Consider the following 16390-nt stretch of genomic DNA (forward strand, 5'->3'; position numbering starts at 1 on the left):
TAATAATGATGCTACCCCTAAAACAGATATTCCCAACCTGTTCTTGCTCTCCAAATCAATCTCTGCCTAGCTCTGATCCATTAGCTCTGAGCCTGGTCACTTCTGGGCCTTTGTAGATGCTGTTCCTTTTATGTGGAATGCCTTTCCATCTGCCTACTTTGTGCACAAATGTCTATGTAATCTTCAAGACTCAAAACAGACCCCTTTTCAAAGCCACCCTAGGTTCTGGATCATACTTCACAGAGGACATAACTTGGACAAGGTTCTTTGAAGACCACCTCTGGGCCTTATTCACCTTTGTAGTTCTCAGAGCACTGACCACAGGACCTCATATGAAGAAGTCATCAATATACGTTTGTTAGAATAATCAATTAATTAATGTAATAAAAAGGAATCAGTGTGTTTTAGAGTTATGAGTTATTTCTTCTTCCATTCATCCTATGTCTTCACATTTCCCATTACCTACTACCACTTTTCTGGCTTGGTCACCACTCAGAAATTGTGATGTTGTAAATGGTCTCCCTCACAAAATGCTTTGCTGTATATTTGGTCTATAAGGCCTGACATAATCTGGCTCCTTACAGGGATACCTATTGTGGAGTACAAACAGCTAATGACTAATGTGAATTCCTTCACTTCAAACACCATATGATAAAAAGAAAAGTTTCCATTTATACCAGGTTTTACAGGGCTATGGTTCAATAGGTGATCTGTATGCTTCCTTTTTACTTCTAAACACATGTGTTCCTTTGTTTCTCAGGAAGTAATCATCTTGTAGCCATGGAAATCAATGAGTGCAAAGGAAATGTTGCAGGGGAATAGTGAAGCCAACTAACTCAACTCCACAGAAGTTGGTCACATCCTAAAATAATTAAGACACAACATCCAAAAGTTCTTAGAGGAAGTGTTCATTGGTGCTTGGTATTTTGACAATAACTGGTTCAGTAATAAGAGCACTGAAAAATTCTAAGGCATTTATAAATTGTTATCGAGATGAATGAACAAAATATTTGTGGAGTGAATCCTGTGAACTAGGCCCTTTCACATGTATGTCTTCATCTTATCATCTTAATAACAGCCCTATGAAATAGCTGCTTTTGGTATTATTTCCATTCTAGAAATTTAAAAAAAAATAAAAAAAACAACTTAGACTCAGATTTAAATGACTTACCCAGAGACTAGTGAGAGATAGCACTAGAAGGAACATGCTCTTCCCACCAATAAGAATTCACCTTAGAGATGAAGGAGGCCCAGTTCCCATGGTCTCAATCTCAAGAGGGTCTCAAATAGAACAAACCACCTCCCAACGAACTTTCCACACTCATAAGTAAGATTCAACTGTGTCTTTCTTTGCTTAACTAGGCATTTGTAAGTCATCAACAGCACATCAGTAAAACTTTGACACAACAAAAGTATTTTAATTTTTATTTAGAGTCTTAAAGTAACGGAGTTTATTTCAGGGAAAACCTATGGACTCAGTATCATTTATTTATAAGACATACCTTATCTTTGTTACAAATTATATTATTAATTTAAGTCCCATAACTGTTTGGCATACGTTTATCATGTTACCCACCTTTGTGACCAATCATATATAGTTCAACACAAAAAAGTTCCTTTAGAAGTGCCAGGTGTATAGGGGAGCCTGGGTGGCTCAGTTGGTTAAGTGTCTGACTTCAGCTCCGGTCATAATCTTGTGGTTTGTGAGCTCAAGCCCCACATCAGGCTCTGTGCTGATGGCTCAGAGCCTGGAGCCTGCTTCGAATTCTGTGTCTCCTCTTCTCACTGCCCTTCCCCTGCTCGGGCTCTCTCTCTGTCTCTCAAAAATAAACATTAAAAAAAAAAAAAGTACCAGATGTATAAATTCAGTTGCAAAACTTTGGTCACATCATTACTGACAGTGGTAGAAATGAATGTGTTTAACAAAACTTTGAGATTTGCTTTATCATAAGCAACCAATCATTGTCATTTATTTAAAATTTTTTTTTTAATTTTAGAAAGAGAGAGCATGTATTTGGGGAAGAGGGGTAGACAGAGAGAGAATCTCAAGCAGCCCCACACTCAGCACGGAGCCTGATGCAGGGCTCGATCCCATAACCCTGGGACCATGACCCGAGCCAAACTTAAGAGTCATAGACTCAACTGACTGAGCCACCCAAGTGCCCCAATTACTGTCATTTATTGAGGACCATTTTGTGCTTAGCACTATGCTAAGTTCTATAAAAGGTGCAGAAGAAATATGTGACAATGTAATTGGGAGGAATTACGTTAAGCATCAGGTGCCAGAGAAGAGACTAGAATCTCATTTTGTTCTCTCACGTAAAAGAGTCCAAATATGGGCTAGGACGGTCTGGGGCAACTCCACATCACCACTGACATTCGGACTGCTTCTATATTTCTGCCTTCTGTCTTTAGCATGTGGCTTCCATACTTAAGGTCATCCCAAGATGCAAAACACTGCTGAAGCTCCCGCCACCAAGTCCTCAATTCACGCAGCAGGAAGGAAGGTGGGGAAATGTCAGAAAGCATAGAACCGTACTGTCTTGATGATGACAGCTTTGTAATACAGGTTAAAGCCCAAGACTGTGATGCCTCCAGCTTTCGTTTTCTTCTTCAACATTACATTGGCTATTCAAAGGTCTTTTGTGGTTCCATACAAATTTGAAGACTGTTTGTTCTAAGCTCTGTGAAGAATGCTGGTGTTATTTTGATAGGGATTGCATTGACTATGCAGATTGCTTTGGGTAGTATCAACATTTTAATAATATTTGTTCTTCCAATCCATGAGCATGGCATGTTTTTCCATTTCTTTGTGTCTTCTTCCATTTCTTTCATAAGCTTTCTATAGTTTTCAGTATACAGATCTTGTACCTCTTTCATTAGGTTTATTCCTAGGTATTTTATGAGTTTTGGTGCAAATGTAAATGGGACTGATTCCTTGATATCTCTGTTACTTCATTATTGGTGTATAGAAATGCAACTGCTTTTGGTACACTGATTTTATATCCTGTGACTTTGCTGAATTCATGTATCAGCTCTAGCAGTTTTCTGGTGGAGTCTTTCAGGTTTTCATGTAGAGTATCATGTCATCTGTAAAGAGTGAAAGTTTGACTTCTTCTTTGCCAATCTGGATGCCTTTTATTTCATTTTCTTGTCTGACTGCTGCTAAAAGGCAACCAATGGAATAGGAGAAGATATTTGCAAATGACATATCAGATAAAGGGTTAGTATCAAAAATCTATAAAGAACTTACCAAATTCAACACCCAAAAACAAAACAAAACAAACAATCCAGTGAAGAAATGAGCAGAAAAATGAACAGACTACTATTCCAAAGAAGACATCCAGATGGCCAACACATGAAAAGATGCTCAACATCACTCATTACCAGGGTAATCAAAACAACAATGAGATACCACCTCACACCTGTCAGAATCACTAAAATTAACTCAGGAAACAACATGTTGGCAAGGACATGAAGAAAGGGAAACTCTTTTGCACTGTTGGTGGGAATGCAAACTGCTATAGCCATTCTGGAAAACAGTACAGAGTTTCCGCAAAAAAACTGAAAATAGAACTACCTTACAACGCACCAATTGCACTACTAGGAATTTATTCAAACGATTAAAAATGCTGATTCGAAGGGGCACATGTACCCCAGTGTTTATGGCAATGCTATCAACAACAGCCAAATTATGGAAAGGGCCCAAATGTCCATCATCTGATGAATGGACTAAGGAGATGTGGTTGAAAATCAACCACTGCATTTGCTGCACCTGCCCTATAAGGGTGGAAGAGAGGAGAGGAGAAGTATTAGAAACAGCAAGTAGATACGACGTTTTTGAAGAATTTTGGTGTAAAAAGAAAGAGAAAAACAGGGGGAGAGATAAACTGGGGGAGAGAGTTTGTTTTTATGATGAGGGAATACTTACATTGTACTGGAAAAGAGAGGGGAAAATCGATGCAGGGGAGGGTGGAGGCTTGCCTGTAGCACAGTCCTTGACTGAGTAGGCAAAGAGGGTGGAGTCTGGTGTATGCTTGGAGTGGTTGGCCTTTGTAAAGAGTACACTGACAGTGGGGTGCCTGGGTGGTTCAGTCAGTTAAGTGTCTGACTCTTCGTTTCCCTTCAGGTCACAATCTCACGGTTCATGAGATAGAGCTCTGCATTGACAGCAGAGCCTACTTTGGATTCTCTCACTCTGTCCCTCCCCTACTCACACACTCTGTTACTCTCTCAAAATAAATAAATAAACTTAAAAGAAAGAAAAAGAGTATATGGACAGTTCACCCAGGAGAGCAGGAGGGAAGACAGAGTCTATGAGCCCAGATACTGATAGGTGGGTAGTTGTGGTTATGGAAGCTTATGAACGTTTTCTTTTGATGGCTTCCATTTTCTCAGTACATAGGAAACAAGATCATCATGACAGTGAGGATGGGGAACGTGTGATTGAAGCGTTGAGAAGAGAAGAAAGGGTGTAAAATCATACTCTTCCAGTAGCATAAATGAATGAAAGGCCTAGGGAAATGCAGTGTGGTTGCTGGGCAGCTGAAGAGTCCACTAGAGATGAATGATCAGCAATTTAAAATGAGACCAGTCAGCTTGATCGTGTGTTTTTTTCCAGCTTCGTTCAACTGTGTGGAATGGAGTAGGGAAAAGGTGAATTTAATAAAGGTTGTAGTTTAGCTCAGTAAGCTTAACCAAGTGAGAGAGGGACAAGGAAATTGAGAGTATGTTCAAGGAAGTGATGAAAAATTTGACTACAGATTTAAGCTGAGTAAGGAGGGAAGTGAGGACATGAAAAGAGTAAGGGGCAGTGAAAACACAGTTGGATCAATAGATCTTAGGTTCCAATGGGGTTGAAGGATTGTTGAAATTCACCGAGTGTTTCAATGTCCACAAATATAAGCCTTAATGATGTCCAAAAATGCTAGAACTTAGGGGCTTACCAGTGTGAGCTCCCACATAAACTCACCCCAAAATAAATAAATCAGCCTTCCTTAGCAAAATAAGTCAGAGAAAGATAAATGCCCGAGGATGTCAGTTCTATGTGGACTTAAAAAAAAAACAAAACAAATGAACAAAAAAAAAAAGACAGACAGACAGACAGACAGACAGACACACACACACACACACACACACACACAAACCAAGAAACAGACTCTTAACTATAGAGAAAACACTGATGGCTACCAGAAGAAAGGTGGGTAGGGGAGATAGGTGAAATAGGTGATGGGGATTAAAGAGTACATTTATCATGATGGCCACTGAGTAATATATGGAATTACTGAACACCATATTATGCACGTGAAACTAATATAACACTGTGGGTTAACTCTACTGGAATTACAATTTTAAAACTTAATAAAAAAGTTTTTTAATAAAATAAAGTCTTCTCCCCTCTCAATCAGTGAGAGAGAGAGAGAGTGACCTCATAATGTGCCATGATTAAATCCTGTTGCTGGATTCCAGGTTTTCACACACTTCCTGCCATTTCCTGCAAATGGCAAAGTAGAGATTCCAGTGGGCTCTCTGACATGGCAGAATGCCAGGTCAACCAAAGAATCTCTCATCTCTGTAGCCTGAAGAGAAGTGAACATCAGATCTCAGGCAGTCTATTGTGTTAATCAGATTTCAAAGCAAGGTCACATCTGTTTTAAGCTCTCCCACAGCAGCAAGGATACGCTTTCTTGAGCCCACTTTTGCCTCAGGTGTGGAATGGAGCGATAAACCAGAACCTCCCTGGCCAAGCTCTTTAGAAGAAACAATGAAGAGCCTAACACCTTAGACACCAAGAAGAGAAAATAAGCTCCAGATCAAATTTTTTAAAATGTATTTGAATTTATTTCTGAGAGAGACAGCATGAGCAGGGGACGGTCAGAGAGAGAGGGAGACACAGAATCTGAAACAGGCTCCAGGCTCTGAGCTAGCTGTCAGCACAGAGCCTGATACGGAGCTCGAACCCATGAACTGTGAGATCATGACCTGAGCCGAAGTCGGATGCTTAACAGACTGAGTAACCCAGGCGCCCCAATAAGCTCTAAAGTAAACATCTCCGGAGAACCATTCTTTCTGAGTGGAGTGCCAGGGCCCACTTTTTTATAGCCAATATCAAACAAATGCTCTCCCAAGCTCTTCATATGACTAACATCACAAAATATCACAGAATCAAAAGGGCATATACTCAAGTCACACTGAAATTCCTTCTGTCTCTCTGCCACTGAAAACCCAAAGTTTCTTCTAGTGTCTAAAATTAGTGACTCCATAGTCAGGCATTTTCAATTTCCCTTATGTAAGTCTCTTGTCAGGATTCTAGGATTTTAAGCCTTTATCTTCACTGAGTAACACAGGCTTGGATGGGAGGAAATAGTCAATTAATAGCCTCTTCCCCTCCTTTTTCAACTTTTTAAAAAAAATCTCCCACTAATAAATATAGCACCAATTCTACAGGAGTTCAGAGCAAATGTAAATGTGAGTTAATTTGATTATAAGAAACAAAGCCAACAAGTAATGTGCTTTGCTTTCTTCAAATTAAAAAAGAAAGTCATTTAAAAAGTTTTAAAATGTTTAAAATAAGCATCAAACACTATTCCTCTTTCACTTTTTAGTCAAGTTGTACATACCTACAATAGTTATCACCCTTCACAAACCCCAGATCCTATAAAAGGTTGAACTTAGATTGTAAGGTAAAGATTTGCCATCAGAGAGTGGAACTGAAATCAGAATGTCCCGCTTCTGTGAGTTTAAGAAAAAGCCTTAATGGTTCTTTTTAGTGTGGGGTTTTGGGTTGAGTAGTATTTAAAGCACTAAACTGTCTCTCCAGTATTTGAAGGGATTAGGTTTAGAGTTCATTGTGTTGACTGTCTTTTGAAAGATTAGATAGTTTAGTTAGGCTCCTACTGACCATGTAAATGTCTCAGTGTTTATTGACTGTCTGCAGTCATTATCAAAGACTCTGAACACAATCGACACCTTGTAAACAGAAATCCCATTATTTTTGTGGTACTGATAAGATTTACTGAGGATTTAATTTTTTTATGATTGACTAGCCAGTTAAAAATATTAATATAGTACAGGAGAGCAAGATAAATGAGTATGAATTCAGTCAACAAACTTGCCCTTTTGTTTGAAAACTACAATCCCATTTTGCTCGTAGATTGTAGAAATAATGATCTGTACAATACAGTGCTCTGTTTAAAAACACTTCCTGGGGCACCTGACTGGTTTAGTCGGCTGAGCGTCCAACTTCAGCTCAGGTCATAGTCTCATGGTTCGTGAGTTTGAGCCCCACATCGGGCTCGCTGCTGTCAGCCTGATAGTGCAGAGCCGCCTTCAGATCCTCTGTTCCCCTCTCTCTGCCCCTGCCCTGTTTGTACTCTCCCAAAAATAAATAAAATATTTTTAAAATAATAAAAATAAAAACACTTCTTAAATACATTTGGATGTGTTATGTGCATTTCTACTAACCCTTCAATGATCCACAAAGAGATTTATGGGATTTTTTAGAAATATGTCTTAAACTTTTTAGTACACAGAAAAATCCTATGGGTAGTGTACTAATTTAGTTCAGGAATATTATAAGGACTTGTTTGTTGAGGGATCTGGGGCTGCATTTAAAAATGTTTTAATCGGGGCGCCTGGGTGGCTTAGTCGGTTAAGCGTCCGACTTTCGCTTAGGTCATGATCTCGCGGTTCGTGGGTTTGAGCCCCGCGTCGGGCTCTGTGCTGACTGCCAGCTCGGAGCCTGGAGCCTGTTTCAGTCTGTGACTCCCTCTCTCTCTGACCCTCCCCTGCTCACGCTGTCTCTCTCTCTCTCTCCTAGAAATAAATAAAACATTAAAAAAAAAAAATTAAAAAAAAAAGAATTCAGTGAAAAAAAAAAATGTTTTAATCAAAATAAAATTTGGAAAGGCATGCGTAGACATGTCGCATTTGACCACAGGTAAAAATCCATGGGATCAATGTTATTTTGATTCTGAATTTGGTGATCACTGCCAGGAAGCTGCCATGCAAACTTCCCTCCCCATCTCCAGGAAGGTTTGTAAAAGATGTGAAAGATGGGTAAAGAAGTGTGCCTTCCCTGGGAACCTACACAGCGAGGCTTCAAGAAAAGAAAACTTTGGCAGCATTCAGTTTCACGAAAGCAAAGAGGAGCCTTGCTGCAGGAAGCACTGTAAGGGATCTACTGTTCAACAAAAAACAGAAAGATAGAACTGGAATTAGATAGTTTTGCCCGAGAGACGTAGAAAGGGTGCCCCCACCCCCACCTTTGATTGCTTCAGAATCAAACATAAATTACTTCAGAGTAAACACGGTATCTTTACAATCAAGTCCCAACACAGCTTACCAGCTTCATCAGCTCCCTGCCTTTGATCCCAGCGTTCAGGCAGGCCTCTGGCCTCTGTTTTCGCTGCACTCTGCTTCCTCAGCACCTGACTTGAATGCCACCTGCTTCCTCACCTCTCCTCTCTAACGCCCAAATGTCAGCTCTTCTGTGATGCCTTCACAAACTCCCTCCGGCAAATATCTCACTTGCTTCACCATATGCACAGATTGCTGTCATCTCTGTGTGCCCAACTTCCCCACATCTGTAAGCTCCTACAGGGCAGGACAAATCTTATTAGAGACCCTCAGGGTCTAGCGTATACTATGGGCTCAACAAATGTATAGTGCAGGAAGAAAGAAGATACATACCCATGCCTTTGCTCACTTGCCCGCCTCTTTCCCTTCCACAATGAAACTTACCCATCAGTTAAAAATCAACTGCGTTTTGAAGACTTCCCTAACCAATGATCTCCCACCTCTTTAAACTCCCATAGCACTTAAGTGAGAATTACACAATTGACACTTAACAGACTTGTGTCCTCACGTTAGTTGTGTTTTTGTATCTATGTGTTATTTCCCCAACCACAATCAAAGAGCTGTTTGTGGTGGGGGCGGAGTCTTTAACCTCCTCACATCACCCACAATGCCTAGCAGTGCTCAGTGGAGGGTCATTACCTACCAAGTGTTTGTTGATGGAGGAGGAGAGAGGAAAGGTCTGAAAGGTAACCAGAAAGGTTATTTTACCAGGCTCCGTGAAGGAGGGCACATTCAGGACAGCCCAGGTCCAGAGAGAGGTCAAGCAATGAGGAGCAGCAAGCAGACTGCCCCTAAATCCTCAAGCCCCTCAAAAGGAGACAAAGTAAGTCTGCCAAGTGTTTAACAAGGGGAGGAAGAAAAAGGCCTGCACTTAAAGCTAATGACAAGCCCAGAGTGTAGCAAGTAGGAGCAAATGTCCATGATCAACTGTTGGAGTCAAACCAAACAAAGAAGAGAAAGTCTGAGAAGTGAGAACTTACTGAGCATTAATTATGTGCTAAGCATCTGACATACATTCTTTTTTAAAAACATCTTTATTAGGAGGGGTGCCTGGGTAGCTTATTCGGTTGAGAGTCCGACTCTTGATCTTGGCTCAGGTCATGATCTCACAGTTCGTGAGATCAAGCCCCATGTCGGGCTCTACACTGACAGTTTGGAACCTGCTTGGGATTCTCTCTCTGCCCCTCCCTCTCTCTGCTCCTCCCCAGCTCACTCTCTAAATTAATAATAAATAAATATTTTTAAAACATCTTTATTGAAATATAATTTAGATATCATACAATTCAGCTATTTAGCCAAATTCATTGCAATTCAATGATTTTTAGTGTATTCAGAGAGTTGTGCAGACAAAAGCCCAATTTATTTTAGAATACTCTCATCACCCCCAAAAGAACCCTGCACCCACTAGCAGTCCCTCCCCATTTCCCTCATAGCTTCCGCCCACCAACCCCTTTCCAGCTCTACGCAACCTTTACTTTGCTTTCTGTTTCTACAGATTTGCCCATTCTGCACATTTCATATAACTGGAATCATACAACATGTGGTATTTTAGGAATGACTTCTTTCACTTAGCATAAATTTTCAGGTTCATCCATGCTGTAGAGTGTATTAGAACTTTGTTGTTTTGATTGGTAAATTGTATTCCATTGTGCAAATATATGACATTTTATTTATCCATTCAGCAGTTTGATGGACATTTCAATTGATTCTTCACATGCATTCCTTCATTTTTTTCTCCCCAATACTTCTAGGAGGTAGATATTTGTGTTTTCATTTCATAGATGAGTAAACTGAGCCTCAGGAAGGTTAACTAGCCTGCCCCTTCGTGTAAATAATGGTGCTGAGATTGAACCGGGTCTGCCTGAGTCCAGAGCCTCTAAGTTCAATCACCACCTGTTATTTGGCAAACACTGTCAATGGGGGCATGTAGATCATGCCAAGTTCCAAGCATTCATAGAGATCACTGATGTTCTCCACCGTTCAAGGAACTGAGCTATAAATTTTAAAACGTGATAGTCGTGTGACACAGCAGAAAGATCATGAGCTTTGCAGCTAGGCAGTCTTGAATTTGAATCCCACATACTAGCTTTGTGATTTGGGGCAGACGCTTTAACTTCTCTGAGCCTCAGTTTATTCACCTATGAAAATGCAGTTAATTCATACCTTGCAGGATTAAATGAGCTCATACATATAAAGGACTGACACAGAATAGGTCATCAAAATATGGTAGCCATTCTTATTATTCTTTTTTTTTTTTTTGGCACTGATACTAAAAGCAAGTAAAACACACACACACACACGCACACACACGCACACACTTCACTCATAGAGAGGAATCCGAGGAGGCTGGTTTGGGGTATGCCATAGTAAGAAATCCAGTCAGAAGTCTCCAGTGGTAGGCAGACAGAGATAAGAGGCAGGAGCTCAGGTGAGAGGTCAGGGCTAGAGATATAGACTTGGAGGTTATCAGCATGGTGCTCAGGGTTGAAGCTGTGACCACTACCTGGGTGGAACCAGGCAGAAAATAAAGAAATGAGTCCAATGCCCTGAGCCTTGGGATGTCCACAGTTACGACCAGGAGAAGGAATAGCAAACAGTAAAGGTTATAGAACTTGTATAGTATGTAGTTATACCAGTACAGCACTTAATTTTGAAAGCCAAAGAAAAAATGTATATACAAGAAAGGGATAAGAGATGGAGGAGAAAGTTGAGAAGGTTATGTTATAGAGACGTTTGCAATAATGAGGACTGAAAGCAGGCCACTGCATTTCGTAGTCAGGAAGTCAATGTGGCTTAAATGCTGACCATCCATCCATCCATCCATCCATCCATCATCCATCCATCCATCTATTCCTTGTTCATTCAGCATTCAGTGAACACCTCTGGCACACCAGACACTGGACTATGCCTCTGAGAAACACATGGATAAAAAAAGCACAATCCTTTGTTGCACTGAGCACAGCATAAAACGGAAGGAAAATTCAATGTTCTGAGACCCCTTTTGTGCATGAGTTAGGCCCAGCAGGAGAAACTAGCCTCATGGGACAATTGTGATAGAAGGACAGAGAACTAGCAAATCAGGAGGAAACTGAAGGGCAAGTCAAAGGCAGGCTGAATGAAGAGGGGCTTAATTTAATTTTAATAGGGGTATTAAAGAGGAGGGAAAAGAGAAGGCTGACACATCGGGGTTCACATATTTGATCCAAATGTCATCTGGAGGCTTCTTCTCTCCTTGGTTCACAGCTGGAATGTTGCTACATGAGTCTATCAATTTTTCAAACTTGGGGTGATTTTTTTTTTAAATTTAACACTGCATTTTGAGTGTATATGTTAATCATTTCTTTCTTTTTTTTTAATGTTAATTTTTTACAGAGGCAGAGGCAGAGCACGAACTGGGGAGTGGCAGAGAGAAAGGGAGACACAGAATCTGAAACAGGCTCCAGGCCTGATGCAGGGCTCAAACCCACGAAATGTGGTGATTCGACCTGAGCCGAAGTTGGACCCCTAACCGGCTGAGTCACCCAAGCATCCCTTCTTTCTTTTTTTAAAGTTTATTTATTTATTTTGAGAGAGAGTTGGGGGGGAGGAGGGGAAGAGAGACAGAGAGAGAGAGAAACGCAAGCAGTCTCTATGCTGTCAGCGTAGAGCCCAAAGTGGGGTTTGAACCCAGGAACTATGAAATCATGAACTGAGCCGAAATCAAGAGTTGGATGCTTAACTGACTGATCCACACAGATGCCCCATTAAGGAGGGTTTCCAGAACTGCCCCACAGCACTTCCACTGACATCTTATTGGCAAGAAATAAGTAACACTTAGTGGCGAGGGATGCTGGAAGATGTAGTTTTAATTTCAGGGGGGGAGGGCATGTGCACAGCTACACATTTTGTTATGATAGAAAGTGAGAATGGATCCTGAGGGTCATTAAAAGTCTCTGTCCTGGTAGGCTGTAACATCAGCATCCTTCTCCCTTCCTCTCCTGAAGAATGTGCATTTATTTCAGGTAAGAGCCAATTCTAAACATCTTTGATAACCTGCATCTTGCTAGAGAAAAGAAGACTGCAGTAAAACTACACGAGCTAACACTAGCATAAATATGAATGTTTCTACATACTGTGAGAAGGGTCATCATTTGATTACAAGATGCCAATCCCTTACTCTGCTCTGATGTGTCAGGAATCTAAAAACGAAAGTTATTAGCTGGTGGTGAAGACCCAAGTTTACCTCTTGCTACAAAGGAAGTTGTTAGATTTCTGGTTTGGTTTCTGCCTCCTACTTACTTCCCTCAATATCCTGCTCTGAATAAGTTACCCACCTGGATAAGCAGCCTTTCTCCCCATTTCCCCCTTTGGGATACACTGTTGGACCCAAAGAAATTTGCAGAGGAATATAGCAGAATGTATAGGTCTCCCATCATGCTTCCAGCACTATACTAGTGACTAAGGAGTATCACAAAAGGTAAAGCCTTCAGGCCCTGTGACAAGCAGACACATTTATAGGGCCTCAGTTTACTTCCATATAATAAAGGAATTGAACTGCATTTAGGGGTTTTATGGTCTGTATAAGCATATACTAAGTAGCTGGTGACAAATGCCAGATTTCAGATAGATGAGTAAATTTTAATGCTAACAGTATGAAAACTCTGGTGATGTGATTTCAGATTCCACACTGTAATTACCCTTTAAGAAACTGTTACTTGTCCCATCTTAGTGAAATATCAAAAAAAAAATCACAATATGCTATTAAAATATCCTCTCTTTTTCCAACTACATACCTGTACGAGACTTAACAGACTTCAACTAAAACAACATATCACAATAGAGTCAATCAATACAGAAGCAGAAAAGAGAATCCATCTATCCTTAATTAAAGCCTGGATAATAAGGAGCTTTGCAAAAATATAAAAATGATACCACTCTCCTCACTAAATTATTTGTTGTTTTTGAAAATATAATTATTGTTCATGAGATGTGTATGTTAATGTGTGATGGTTTACTGTTATTTTAAAATAGATTAATAAATAAATATTCCCATTTTTAAAACAAAAAAATGATAAAATCCAAGAATCCAAGCCATCCAAACTCCACCCACACCACTACCACCACCACCATAAAGGCTTCTGGTTCAGTGGGAATGGGGCTTGGACTAAGAATGTTCATTCTTTTTCCCTCTTCTTTTTAAACTTTAGTTAACATACAGTGCAATATTGGTTTCAGGAGTAGAATTCAGTGATTCATCACTTACATACATACAATACCCAGTTCTCGTCATAACAAATGCCCTCCTTAGTACCTATCACACATCCAGCTCATCCGCCACCCACCTCCCTCCATCAACAAATAGTTCGTTCTCTATCATTAAGAGTCTCTTGTGATTTCTTTCCCTCTCTCCTCTTCCCACTCCCCACAATATATTCATCTATTGTTTTTCTCAAATACCACATGTGAATGAAAGCATATGGTACTTTTACTTCTCTGAATGACTTATTTCATTTAGCATAATATATTCTAGCCCCCTCCACATCATTGCAAATGGCAAGATTTCATTATTTTTGATGGCTGAGTAATATTCCATTACACACACACACACACACACACACACACACACACACACACACACATCTTCTTTATTCATTCATCAGTCAATGGACATTTGGGCCCTCTCCATGGTTTGGTTATTGTTGATAATGCTGCTATAAATATTGGGGTGCAAGTACCCCTTCAAATCTGTATTTTTGTATCCTTTGGTTAGACACCTAATAGTGCAATTGCTGGATCATAGTTCTATTTTTAGTTTTTTCAGGAGCTTCTATACTGTTCTCCAGAGTAGCTGTACCAGTATGCATTCCCGCCAACAGTGCAAGCGGGTTCCCATTTCTCTTCATCCTCACCAACATCTCTTGTTTGTGTTGTTAATTTTAGCCATTCTGACAGGTGTGAGGTGGTATCTCATAGTGGTTTTGATTTGTATTTCCTTGATGATGATTGATACTGAACATCTTTCTCTGTGTCCATTAGCCATGGGATGTCTTCTTTGGAAAAGTGTCTATTCACGTCTTCTGCCCATTTCTTAACTGGGCTATTTGTTTTTTGGGTGCTGAGTTTGGTAAGTTCTTTATAGATTTTGGATACTAACCCTTGATCAGATATGTCATTTGCAGATATCTTCTCCCATTCTGTAGGCTGCCTTTTAGTTTTGTTGACTGTTTCCTTCACAAGAATGTCCATTCTTGATAATTCCCCCAAGTGGTTCTGATGTAAGTGGCACTCAGAGTACATTTTGGATGGGAGCTCTCTGTAGCCCCTCCCACCCCAGTTATAATTAGGAAGGAAAAGAAGAGAAATACATCACTTGAAGGACAATGGAGAGATTTACAAATGGTATTTCTGTTTCCTCTGAATAGATTTCAGGGCCAATCATGTAACTTCCCCTCACTTTGAGTTAATGCTTCAAAGTGTTATGGCTTTCTCACCTGTCCTTAAACTTGCCCATCTGGCCAGTGTTCATTTAGCTATGTTTGAACTGAGTGTTTCCTTTGGTAAAGCTTTCCTCCATTATAGTCATTTCTCAAAGGATTTATAACCTTCAAGGTAAAGGTCCCCGAAACAGGACTCGAAGGATGATCTCCACCATAGACTCATTAAGACCACTTCAGGTACATTAATGTCCTCGCTCCCCAGATTTATTGCAACACGGTAAAGCCTCTTTTTAGAAAGCATACTCTTAGTTCCATTTATCCAGCAAGCTTTTCCAGAAAGAGATTAGAAGTAAAATGATTTGAGATAGAATCAAAGAATTCCATCTTTTTAATTAGCGTGTTAAACACAGGAACACCTAATACAAATATTTGACTATGTGGCCCAGCATTGGCCCTGAGGTCACCAGGGTAAATTTATAGGAAATTCTGAAGGCCTTCACAATAATTTTCTTCAGTTATGACTTCTTGAATTGCTCTTCATTGCCAATAGCCCTGCATTTGGACATAAATAAAATCTGCTGAATTAGGGCACTGTTCTGGTTAAAATGTTTAATCTTCACTTTAAATGAGTTGTGGTCATTGGGGCCCTTTTGTTTTGTGGAAGAGGGTACCTTTACACAAGGTAAGTTCTTTTTACACAGCCTAATGACTCACTAATTTAAAATCCTTTTTGGGTAGATGCCAGGCTTGTCTGGTCAACATAGCGGAGGGGAGGAAGCAGAAATCTGTTTAAAAAGTATTTTAGGTTGGTATAATGCTACGATGCATAATTTATTATTGAGCATATTATATAGATGGTTTTATTATGTGCTTCTGTGGGGAAAAAGTTGCTAATCACATGCTTAAACAGTATCTCCTTTGCACAGAAACCTATCTCACAAATGAGATTTAATATTTCATCACATGATGCTTTATATCACGGGCTCTGGACCGTCTGTGTCTGATGTGCCAAATTTGTTCCTTGTCTGAAATAAAAAGCAGCTGTGCTATGGAGAGAGAAGAGGCAAAGAACCTTGCACAGCCAGGGCAATATGGGGACAAAGAGAGAGAGGAAAAAGTCCTAGGGACAGGGTATGGGGTGGAAGAGTGTGTGTTCCATTTCAGAGCACCTTTAAATGGCCTTTTATCTTTCTATTAAGTTTTTACTCAGGGCTGTCTTTAAATTCTGTGTTAGGTTGAAACCTGAAATGTCTCCCTTTTACAGCACACTCCTCCCCTATCACCCCAAAGATTACTGCCCACCCCCTTCACAGCACCTGAAAGTCCTTATTTCATCTTTGCATCTCCAGGGCCCAACCTACTGCCTGGCACTTGGTAGATATTCATTAAAGGTCGGTTGAATGAATGGATGGCTAGATGGAGAGAATAGAGAACCATCAATTTAACAGATCTTTTGAAGTACAGATCTCTTTATGAAGGTTAGAGGCCTATTGGTTGTTGTCATGAATGTGGATGGATTTAATTAATTTCATTCCTTGGGAAAAATTAAAGTGACAAAGGACTCTGGAGTATGAGACACTAGCAGAGAGGAGAGGAGAAGTCAGGTCCAGTTTGGG

This window comes from Crocuta crocuta, unplaced genomic scaffold, assembly GCF_008692635.1.
Source record: "Crocuta crocuta isolate KB4526 unplaced genomic scaffold, BGI_CrCroc_1.0 scaffold170, whole genome shotgun sequence".
Taxonomy (NCBI): domain Eukaryota; kingdom Metazoa; phylum Chordata; class Mammalia; order Carnivora; family Hyaenidae; genus Crocuta; species Crocuta crocuta.